Raw genomic sequence first — 12829 nt, forward strand, 5'->3', positions numbered from 1 at the left:
ACACCATCCATAAAACTTGTAGTGACTCATTCATTTTCTGTTCCCAAGTATTCAAGTAATGAGACATTCTAATAAATGACAAGCTGCTGTTTCCAACTTGCTTTTGTTTGTACTCTTTCACAATTGCAACTGATAGCCTGTGCTAGGCTCAGCAAAGAATAACTTGTTGGGATGGGTGTAGTCTCTATATTTAGCTCACCAAGCACTACCCGGCTACAGCAAGTTCCTCTGCATGAGATCAGGGGTTACTCAGCCTCCAGGCTCTACTTACACCCCTGCAGCTGTTACAGGTATGACAGGAAACCTTTGACCCCAGCGTAAAATGCAAGCCAGCAAATGTACGCAGCAGTTTTATTTTTCCCATAAGCTAAACCTTAACTAGCAAAATAAGTATATTGCAGGCGCAAAGTTTCTAAACTAAGCAACACACCGCTAGTTTGCCAACGTATGGTAATGTCAGCTAAAAACGACAGGGAATCCGTTATTTTAACAATCCAGCAGCAACTATTTTACAGCACCAGTCTGAACAACGCTCCCCTACATACACTATGAAAAAAGGAAGATTAGCAAAAAGGAAAGGAAAACAAAACAAAACAGGGTGGGGGGTGTCTGGAAGTAACTTTGACCAATGTAACGTCTCACTACAGCACACATGTTGTGCTACAGTTCACAAGGCTTCCCTCTGACTCACTTATACGGCACTGAACTCCATTATAGACCTACTAGAACACACTGGCATTTGACAAAGTTTAAACTGGTGATTGTCAAGTATAGACCCCGGGGTCAAGCACGCAGTCACTGCTTAGTGGGGAAAAAAAAAGAAGGATCAAGTTGAGCAATTTGAAGTGGGGGAAAAAAAAATACAGATTAATGTAATGTCTACAGGAAGTGGTTTGCACCCAAAAGAAAACCTCAGAAGATTTAAAAAGTGTTACTAAACCCACAACAGTAAAATCAGTCATACTCACTGTGCAACCTAAGGCGTTAATACTCTAAAAAGCCTGTTTGATCCGGTCTCTGATCCTCCCCTTCTTCCACGGTCCCCAATTCATCTCCTGATAGAACAGAGGCTAGGGGACAAGCTGCACATGCTCAGTTTGGTGTGTATTGCTAGAGAGTTATTTTCTTCTTGGGGAGAGTGCATGCGATCAGAACACGGCTATTCAGCTCTGTCCAGACAGTCAGGGGTCCTGCAGCCTGATTTGACAGAGCAGATTGAAAACTCCTCCTACAAGCTTTAACCAACCAGACACCTATGCCCCATACACACGATGAGATTATCGGACGAATGATCGTCCGTTTTTTATTGCATGCTAATCTCAGATCGAATCTGATGAGTTTACTTAAGTCACGAAAATTCCCGCACGACAGAAAAAAAATTCGTAAGTGATGTCATGTGTTGTAATGCATTTGTATTGCATTTTCGAACGATAGCTGTACTGATTAAACGAAAATCGTACGATTTGGCATCGTACGAAAAAAATTTCCGTGCATGTCCGATAGAATAATAATCGGATGAACTGTCCGAATCGGCTCTCGAAAGCTCTGTACTAATGTTCCGATTATCGTACGATCGCTTCGAAAGCGGTATTTTCCGTACGATTTTCAGATCGTGTGTACGGGGCATTAGTCAAAAGACTTCTATAAAGTATACTGCTGATTAGAAAAGGCATTTATCAGTTTATATTTACTAAAACCATTGCATTTCTATGTTGCATACTGTGGGAGGCCAGATTTAATGAACGCAGGGTCCCGAGTTTAGTAACACTAAGTTTATTTAGAATTTTGGTTGTACAAAGTACTGTTTCCCTTATGCATTTTTCAATGAATGACAACAGGTTGAACAAGTTTAACAGGTTGAGAGAGGTGATAATGTGTATACCTCGAACTCAGTCGATTCAAAGAGGCCACATAAGGAAAAAGCTTACAAACTAGAGCTGGACATACATTGATCAAATTTCAGCCAATTCAAAAGAAACCACACAGCATGACAAACTTTGATTCAATCGCCTTGCTGAAGGACCCATCAGAAAATATTCGGCCAAACAGCACCTGCATCCAATCAGATGCAGCCACTGTTTGCCATGGGTTCCAGCTGTCAGAATACAACAGACGTCACTGCAGATTTATCCATCCACCCTTTACATGGATCGAGGAAATCGCAGAGCTAAAACAAGGGAAACCTGTAGTGTATGGCCAGCTTTATACATGGGAAAGCACACACCGACAGGTTCTCAGTACCCTCCAGCAACATGACCCTTTGTTCTCAAGAAAGTGTGCTGGCTGCTTGTCTATTACACCACTCCTTTTGAAACTGTGCACCATGGTGGAATGCTGGACTTCAGTGACAAAATTGTATTATGCTTCTGTAATCCTACAAAAATAATCTCACACTCCGGTACAGCACATTGTATATAAAACAAGCATCTCTAACATAAGAAATCTGCAATTCTTCTAGTGATGGGATTTTGCAGGAAAAAAAAAAAAAAAAAAAAAGCAGCAGCGATTCATTCTATGCCAAGCTTGGAAAATATTACTATATTTTCCAACAAGCAGCACTGGACTTAAAATGATACTTGTACATGAAATGACAGCACCGATATGTCATTAAAGCTTGTGGAGTGATAATCTGTACGTATGCTCATTATGGTGAAATGCTTTAATTAAAAGCGCAACAAAACACAAACTGCAGCTCCTAACATGTATGTGCTAGAAACTATCAAAAAAAAAAAAAGGGAGAACCTGCATTTAAAAAGAAAGAAAGTGGTCTTCAAGAGAAGCACATGAAGATGCCTTATGGAAAAGGCTGGATGTAAGGTGCTTGCAGACACCCATTCTTCTTTCTAAAAGGTTCCCCTGAGCCCTGTGGGTCCCCCCAAACCTGGGCACAAGCCATAAAGCAAACCACAAAGAATGTGCAACTTTCATGAGAGAAACCTGGTAGCAGCCATTGTGATTTGCTTCTTAACCACTTGAGGTCCGGGCCATAACCGAATGACTGCTACGGCCGGACCTCAATTTCCGGAAGGCCATCATAGGACGTCCTCCCCTGTGCACACCCTGCAGGGTGCGCAGGATGCGTGTTGTGATCACTGAGTCACTGAGACTTGGGTGATCACCAATCCGAGTAAGGGGCCGGTCCGAACACCAGGTTATGTTTAAGGGGCATCAGTCCCGAAGAACAAGTATCACAGGCACCTTATCTGTGCCAATCAGTATCCCCTGCCAGTGCCCACCTATCAATGATCACTAGTGGTGCCAATCAGTGCCACCTATTAGTGTAAGCAGTCAGTGCCCATCACTGCCGCCTCATCAGCGTACATCAATGAAGGAGACAAATTACCCGTTTGCAAAAAAATTTTTTTCAATTCGGTCTTTCAATTTTAACAAAAAATAACTGCAGAGGTGATCAAATACCGCCAAAAGAAAGCTTTATTTGTGTGGGGGGGGGGGGGGGCGGGGAATGTCATTTGGGTACAGTGTTGCATGACCACGTAATTGTCATTGAAATTGCATCAGCGCTGAAAATTTGTCTGGACAGAAGGGGGGGGGGGGGTTTAAGTGCCCAGTAAGTAGGTGGTTAAAATAGGGTTTGCCTGTCATGTTAACTCTTCTGTAACAGTACTATTAGTAAATAGATCAGCCAGGGTGTCTTCCGTGTTCTTCAGGGGTAACGGCAAAATGCCTGAAAATTGCATCAAACTGCCACAGTTTTTAACTTTGCAGCATTACAACCCTGGGCACCGGGTGGGTCAAACCACTGGCATTCTGCCAACCCTGGGCACCAACTTATGACATCACTGGTTGATAAGGAGAACGACTGGTTCATGCACAACATCCTTGCTTACCCCTCCCCATAAGCACTGGGGTCATATTAGAAAAAGAGAAACTGAGGGAGCAGAGAAACACTAGAATACTAGTCAGTAACAAAAAAAAACAAAAAAAATAATAATCAATGACTTTAAAAAAAAATTAATAAAATGCTTTTGGAGAAAAAAAAAACAAAAAATCTATTTAAAAGATTATTTTTCTATGCAAGATATATTAATTTTGTTTAATCAACATGAAAGGGCACTTGGTTATGTAGCCCGAGGCTGTATATTCTGCAATATTTACATTTTTGATAAAATCAATGAATCCAAGCTCTGCAAGCAGAGATAACATGCACTGCATTGATGCATTCACACAATGTCAAAATAACCGTGAGATAAACCAAAGTTCAGGAATATTCCTTTATCCCATTGGTTTTTCAAATCTATATACACTACAAATTGTATGATTGAATCAGTTCAGATATTGCAGTTTTACTACCCAATAGCTTATTATTCTAAATAGGAAACTTTCATTTTGTTTGCAAATATTAAAGATTATAAACTACAAGCAAGACTGAGTCCCTACATTTAACCACCTTCAGACCGGACCATTTTGCTGGTAAATGACCAGAGGTCTTTTTACACTTTGGCACTGCGCTGCTTTAACTGGTAATTGCGCGGTCATGCAATGTTGTACCCAAACAAAATTTGCGTCCTTTTCTTCCCACAAATAGAGCTTTCTTTTGATGGTATTTGATTGCCTCTGCGATTTTTATTTTTTGCGATATAAACGTAAAAAGACCGCAAACTTTGAAAAAAAATGATATTTTCTACTTTTTGTTATTAGAAAAATCCAATAAACTCAATTTTAGTCATACATTTAGGCCAAAATGTATTCAGCCACATGTCTTTGGTAAAAAAAAAGTCAATAATTGTATATTTATTGGTTTGCGCAAAAGTTGTCACATCTACAAACTAAGGTACGTTTTCTGGAATTTACGCAGCTTTTAGTTTACGACTGCCTATCTCATTTCTTGAGGTGCTAAATTGGCAGGGCAGTACAAAACCCCCCCAAATGACCCCATTTTGGAAAGTAGACCCCCTAAGGAAATTGATAAGTGGCATGTTGAGCCCATTGAATATTTTATTTTTTTGCCTCAAGCGATTGAATAATGACAAAAAAAAAAATATTTTTTTTTTTTTTTTTTACACAAAGTGGTCACTAAATGATATATTGCTCACACATGCTATGGGCGTATGTGAAATGACACCCCAAAATAAATTCTGCTGCTTCTCCCGAGTACGGGGATACCACATATGTGGGACTTTTTGGGAGCCTAGCCGCGTACGGGGCCCCGAAAACCAAGCACCGCCTTCAGGCTTTCTAAGGGCGTAAATTTTTGAGTTCACTTCTCACTACCCATTACAGTTTTGAAGGCCATAAAATGCCAAGATGGCACAAAACCCCGACAAATGACCCCATTTTAGAAAGTAGACACCCCAAGCTATTTGCTGAGAGGCATGTTGAGTTCATGGAATATTTTATATTTTGCCACAAGTTGCGGGAAAATTACAAACTTTTTTTTTTTTTTTTTTTTTTTTTCACAAAGTTGTCACTAAATGATATATTGCTCATGCATGCCATGGGCATATGTGAAATGACACCCCAAAATAAATTCTGCTGCTTCTCCTGAGTACGGGGATACCACATATGTGGGACTTTTTGGGAGCCTAGCCGCGTACGGGGCCCCGAAAACCAAGCACCGCCTTCAGGCTTTCTAAGGGCGTTACAGTTTTGAAGGTCATAAAATGCCAAGATGGCACAAACCCCCCCCAAATGACCCCATTTTGGAAAGTAGACACCCCTAAATTTAGGGGTACACTAGTGAGACTAGGTAATAAATGGCGGGTGCCCTGAAACTATAAAAAAATAACTAACCAACCAGTGTCACCTGTAACAGTTATATGGTGATCACTGGTGAAAGGGTTAACTAGTGGGCAATCAGGGGGCTTTATGCGGTAGTATATGGGGGTCCCTGGCGCTATAAAAAGCTGCGGCGAACCTAAATACCTACCTGCCTAACTAGCGTCACCTGTGAGACTAATACGGCGATCAGAAAAATGATCGCTTATTAGGCTGGGTTCACACTGGAGCGATGCGGAAACGCCACGAATCCGCGGCGGGTTCCCGCATCGCATGCCTCCCGGCGGCAGTTCACACTGCCCTATGCGAACTGCTGGGAGTGTCAGTGAAATGTTACTGACACCCCCACCAGATCAGTTCGCATATCGCAGTGCGATCTGCAAACTCGGATCGCATGGTGTGAACACCCATGCGATCCGATTCTGCTGCGGGCCAAAAAAAGGGTCCCGTGCGAATTTGCGGCGGGTGCGGCGAATGGCTGAACTCGAATCGCACAGAGATCGGATGTGATTTGCACTGCAGTGCGGTGCGAATCACATTCGTTCTCATAAACCGCTGCAATGTGAACCCAGCCTTAGTGACACTGGCGACGGGGGGGTGATCACGGGGTTAAACCTTTATTGGGGGGTTAGGGGGGTACATTAGAACTAAAGGGGGCTAACCCTAACTGCCCTAACAGTTATTACAGTCACAAATGACACCAATGCAAAAAAATAAAAAATAAATAAATAAATGACATTGGTGTCACTGTGACTGGGGGGCAGGGGTAATTGGGGGGGTGATCGGGGGGTAAAGGGGGGGTGTGAGTGTGCCTGGCATGTTCTACTGTGTGTGTAGAGTGTTGGTGCAACTCACCGATCCGCTCTCCTCCGTGTCGGAACGAAAAATACCGACACGGAGGAGAGAATACATCACTTCCTCTCCTGTGTTTACATTACAGGAGAGGAAGTGATGTCACGGGGGATTTCTATTCGTCGGGAGCGATCGCGAGGGGGTGGCCATGAATGAATGGCCGCCCCCTCGTCCCGGATCGCTCCCGGACGAAAACCGACCGCCGCAGGCACCGGGCGGGGGCCCGATCGGGCCCCCGACCCGCGGGAAGGCAGGGACGTACAGGTACGCCCATATGCCTGCCCGTGCCATGCTGTCGACGTACATCGTCGTGCGGCGGTCGGCAACTGGTTAAAGAGCGCCTGTCATTTCAGATCCATCAGGGCAGTGCCTGTTAGCGGGTATCCACTCACGTCCCTCACCTTGTTGTGTCACTGCCGCATCACCAGCCGTCCCATTAAAGTGAATGGGACTGTCGGTGAGTAAACAGCGGGTCAGTGGAGGAGCCGCTGCGGGACAAAGATGACAGTAGCTCTTTAAAAATTATGATTTAAACAGAGTTGATTTAAATCAAATCCACCCTGGTGGGCACTGCTGTGATATATAAAACTATTGTTATTTACATTTTAGAATGGGGTGCCTCAAGATTGTGCAGAATAAGAGTGGTGAAACTGGAAAAAAAAAAAAAAAAAAAAAAAAAAAAAAAGTCAAGAAACACTGGTTTAGCTGTCAATTCAGTTTTAAAGTAACTCACAAAGCAGGGAAACCAACACGTACAAGAAGAAAACCACACACTGTAACCTCTCCTTCACCTTAGTTGCAAAGCCACAACAAAAACTTACAACTGTGGTTTTGTTAGAGGTTAGACAAAAGCGAAGATCTAAAGGGGCACCAAGAACAGCAATGTCAGTAATGAAAGCTAATACAGAGGACGTGGACCAGGTTCACAATAGTGCTGCAGCATAACCTTGCTTTTTTTAGTGCATTTTTGTAGAACATTTTTATGCTTAAAGCGGGAGTCCGCCGTTTTTTTTTTGTTTTTTTTAAAGCCAGCAGCTACAAATACTGCAGCTGCTGACTTTTAAAATAGTGACACTTACCTGCCCAGCGCGCCTGCGTTTTCGGCATCCGAAGCCGATCTCTCGATCGTCTCTCGGGTGCTGCCGCCGCCATCTTGGATATGGGAATCAGGAAGTGGAGCCTTTCGGCTTCATTTCCCGGTTCCCTACTGCGCATGCGCGAGTCACGCTGCGCAATAAGGATGGTCCCCGCTGTCTCTGGGGTCCGTGTGTTTCCCAGCAGGCAGCGGGGGACTTTCGGAAAGGGGCGTAGATTCTGCGGAAAGGGGCGTACCTTCTGCAGAATCTACGCCGGAAGTGGGTGCAGATACCTGTACTGTACAGGTACCTGCACCCCCCTCCCCCCTGAAAGGTGCCAATTGTGGCGCCGGAGGGGGGGGGGGGGGGGGATTCCAATGAGCGGAAGGTCCACTTTAGGGTGGACCTCCGCTTTAAATTGTTGCAAACCTCAGACATGAAATATGAACAAAGCATATCCCTCTAAGCGTGTACTTGTCTCAATTGAGAGCACCAAGTGTCATTTCTGTCTGTGCCTTATTCCTCCGCCATCAGCATGAATCACGTCTGACAGTTTTTCGTGACACTAAAAGAAAAAAGACAGTGACAGGGGTGTATCTGTTCCTGGGTGGAAGGGGGTCCCTTATCTTCAATCATCTCTACTCATTGAATGCTACAGCATGCAACTTCAGCTCTCCACTCCTTTCTCCTGACAGCTCAGACAAGTTTGATAAATTCAGGACTTTAAACAGGTGTAGAGGAGAGAAGACTGCAGATAAACGGGTACAACTTATATAGGATGATTTGTTTTAGCTTACTTTACAACCACTTTAATGCATTTATTTTGCAATGTAGAGAACATGATTTCCATAGTTGTGCAGATGTAATTTTCATCCTTCTTGGCTTAAACCGATTATAAAGTCTTGTTTTTTTTTTTCCTATTAAAATAAATACATTATATTTACCTGCTCTGTGCATGTGGTTTTGCACAGGGCATCCCAGGTCCCCCTTTTCTCCAGACTCTGGCTGGAGCTCCTGGCCCCTCCCCCCTGTTGAGTGCCCCCACAGAAAACAGCTTGCTGTGGGGGAACCCGAGCTGCAGCTCTGTATCCAGACACAGAACTGTGGTTCGGCCCCACCCCTCTCTCCTGATGTGCCTGGCTCCAACTGCAGCCAGGCACTCATGGGCAGAGAGAGAGGGGGGAGAGAGAGGGGGGAGAGAATACAGCACAAAGCTTTATCTTAATGCATAGAATGCATCAAGATAAAAAAAAAAACTTCTGCCTTTACAATCACTAAGCCAGGTATGTAGATGGTTTGAAACTCAGCCAGTCCAGCACGGACTGGCCGAATTTTATTGAATCATTCAATCGACTTCTGTACGACACAAACCTATCTGAGGGATTGGGTTTCCTTCGCTCAGTTCCGGCAACACCGATTATTGTATTTTGATGGTGACGCTGACAGAATAAAAATAGTTTTGCGTTAGAAATTAGAATTTTTTTTCTTTTTTTCATTCAACACGCCGGTTGGACAAAAAAATAAAAAATAAAAAGAAGAGAAAGAATCACCTATGGCCTGCCTTACTTCCAGGCTTCTTGCAGGTTCTCCTAGGCATGGTGATACCAGTGTGTCTTCCTGCGGGTTCGGGAATATTGAGATCACACTACTCAATGGTGCAGTGCTGTACTTTTACAAGAATTGGGATCTGAGCTTCCCCAAATATCCCTCCGTGGCCCCAGGAACAGGGAAGTGCCCTGAACCTGGGAGTAACACAAGTGCTTTTAAAACTTTTTTATTTCAGTGTATTTTATGCAGCCACATACGTATTTTAGTGCATGGTCACCTAATACACTACTGTTCAGGTACAAAACCACAAAATCAGTTAGAAAACAAACAAAAAATAAAATCACGCTCTCTATTCAACCCCCTCACGATCTTAATACAGCATTTCCACCATTCAGTGCAGAGCCGTTCTCTTCTCATAAATAAAAAGCAAAACAAAAAAAGGCAGCCTGCCAAGTTTATCACACTATTCCCCAGTGCCGAGAGAACTATAAACAAAGTATGTTTTGGTTCTTTTAGGCTTCATGCACACTAGCGACAAGAAGCGGTTAGCATTTTTTTTTCTGCTCCTAGAAGCTAAATAGTGTTATCCTATCAGTGTTCATTTTGGCAGCAAATTTCAATTTACTTTTAGCCTTGGGGCTAAAACGAAAATGGCATTTTAGTCCTAATTTAGTCTCCTGCAATTGTTTTACTTTTAGTCGTATTTAGCTGACTAAATCTCCAGTGCATTTAAGAAGTAAATTTACATTTACTCCAAAACATTTTAGTCGACTACATGAATACCATTTTAGTTGACTAAAATAAGATTAAAACAAACAATTGAGATGACTAAAAACAAACAAAAAAAAAAATGCCATTTTAGTCAAAAGACTAAGACTAAAACTAAAATTGAAATTTGACTTCAAAATGAACACTGGTCTGTAGTGAATGTTCATACCTCAATACCATAAATAGCATATTAGATTTTTCACTCCAGCAGTATACAAATGAGTTTTTGAAACGTAGGACATTTTACTCGACCAAAACCTCCAGTACATTTTAGTTAACTAAAACTCGTTTTATTTGTCTAAAATCGAATGGGTGCAAGTAAATTGTAATGCATTAGTTAACATTTATCCACAATTTCCAAACTCATATACTGCTGGAGTGAAAAAATCTAATATGCTATCATTTATGGTATTGAGGTATGAACATGCACTAGAGACCAGTGTTCATTTTGAAGTCAAATTTAAAATTTAGTTTCAGTCTTAGTCATCAATTGTTTTAGTTGTATTTTAGTCTACTAAAATAGTATTAATTTAGTCAACTAAATTAACACTGTATCCCATGCATCCATGCACATTGCATTAGGCTATTAGTGTTTGAGTTACAGGGTCTAGGAGCAGAAATTTTGTTTGTTGTGCATTGGTAGCGTTTTTGTAGGAGCATTTCTGCTGGGAAACCACTCCAGGAGAGTTTGAGCTTTTTATTTTTACCTTTACTGCAAAAATTCCAATAAACGCTACTACAAAAAGCTATTACCAACATTTATTTTTTTTAAGCTTAAAAAAAAAATAAAAAAATAAAAAAAAACCCCCCCCCCACACACACACACACACACACTAGTGTGCATGGAGCCTAAGATCAAAGGAATGAACTTCGGTCTGTAAATGAAGTCGGTTTAACCACTTAAAGACCAGGCCTTTTTCTGACACTTGTGCTTACAAGTTAAAAATCTGTATTTTTTTGCTAGAAAATGAATTGGATTCCCAAACGTACATTATATATATATATATATTTTTTATTTTATTTTTTATTATGCAGCAGTCTTTCAAATACAATTTTAAACAAAAAAAATAAATAAACACACTTTAATGAATTGAAAAAAAAAAAAAAACTAAACAGTAAAGTAAGCCCAATTTTTTTGTACAACGTCAAAGATGTTATACCGCGAGAATTGTGATCTTTATTCTAAGCAAAAAAAATAAAAATAAAATCGTGATTCTCACTTTACCCTGAATCATGCGGCCCTAATAAATAGATAAAAGGATTTCTTTAAAAAGATAAATGCAAGAGCATAAAAAGGTAAGCAAAACACATTCAAAACTTCAAACTCCCACAAATTTATGACAGACCAAATGTTGTATCAATTCACCCGATGCCATGATTATGCTCGATACGGCATCTCAGCCACACCTTTACATATATTTAAAAAAAAAAAAAAAAAAAAAAAAAGCTGCACCTGCTCTCAGTCTTCCAAACATCTGTCTTCTAATCGAATATTCATAAAGATGACTAACCACAAATCAGTTCAAACTTCTTCAGATATTAGCATGTTTGTACTATAAAGCGAGTTTCATAGTAAAATCCACAACTGACAAAACTCTGATCTTTGATGTGCTACCGTAAGCAGTTGACAATCACCAACCTGACAGCCTGGCCAGGATATTAAACCTATTATGGTGTTAAACAGGACATGAACTGTGGAATCTGTGGCCAAGAAAGGCAGAGGACAAAAGTCACCAACGCTGCCTGTAGGCTCTCTGCAGCTATGTTGCTCTCCCTTTTATTATGTACTTACCTTGTTTTGATCAGGTCGGTGAGGAGGCATCCATCTTGGTGGAGGCAGAGCTTTGCTGCCGCTTACTAGAGCTGGCACCTTGATGGCGAATCCGACCGACCGTTTGTATGCTCCATCGGACAATTGTGTTCGGATTTTCTACGGGCTGGATGGCAGGTTTTATAATTTTCCGGACAAATGTCTGTTGTCGGATTTCCTAGTGTGTGTACACAAGTCCATCAGACAAAAGTCCAAAGTACAAACACACGTGCCCGGAAGCAAGGATGAGCCAGAAGTTGTCGGTCTTGTAAACTAGCACTCGTAATGGACAATTGACATGCATGACGTGGCGAATTCTGAAATCTCGAAATGCAGCGCACATTCTCTTCTTCTTTAATGAGATAATGACGCTGCTTTGCTGGTGATACTGATGGCATTATTGCAAACAAATTTTCTAAGGCTTTTTTTTTTCTTCTAGTGATAAAGAATAATATGTTTTTTTGGGGCAAGGTACCCCAACATCATTACCCCATAGTTTTTAAGATCAAAAGATACAACCATGTTGGTGTCCTTTGTCAATTTTACATGGTATTATTTTAAATCCAACTGTCTATTCCCAAACTGTCATTTGCAGTAAAAAAAAAAAAAAAAAAAAAAAAAAAAAAAAAAAAAAAACACCACACATAGCCAAGTATTAGTCACCACAATTTTTTTTTTAAATGCGCAATAAAAAAAAAAAAATAAAAAAAAAAGAGGGGGGGGGGGATAATTTACAAGGGAGGTGGGACTTTAAATGCAGCACATGGAAGCAAAACAGTAAAAGGGTGAATGTAAAGGAGTTTTATTGATACATCAATAAAAATATACAAAAATATATAATGGTACAAATAAATATAGAGTAGTAATGCAAAATAACATACATATAATGATATATATGATAATAAATTCACTAAATACACTCCAATTAAGTGCATAATATAAAATGGGCAAAACAATATAAATATAGATCAGGGATAGGGATAGGGATAGGGATAGGGATCTGAGGTGGACAAACACCCAGCTCCGATATGGATGATAC

General features: G+C 41.2%; 1 protein-coding gene across 2 annotated transcripts in view; it reads right to left on the minus strand.

The window, feature by feature from the left end:
* Positions 1 to 12829, minus strand: part of PKN2 (protein kinase N2) — a 192394-nt gene that overhangs the window by 123389 nt on the left and 56176 nt on the right. The window lies entirely within an intron of this gene.

Source organism: Lithobates pipiens, unplaced genomic scaffold (genome assembly GCF_037356315.1).
Source record: "Lithobates pipiens isolate NorthernLeopardFrog02 unplaced genomic scaffold, aLitPip1_a1.2 Scaffold_23, whole genome shotgun sequence".
Classification (NCBI taxonomy): domain Eukaryota; kingdom Metazoa; phylum Chordata; class Amphibia; order Anura; family Ranidae; genus Lithobates; species Lithobates pipiens.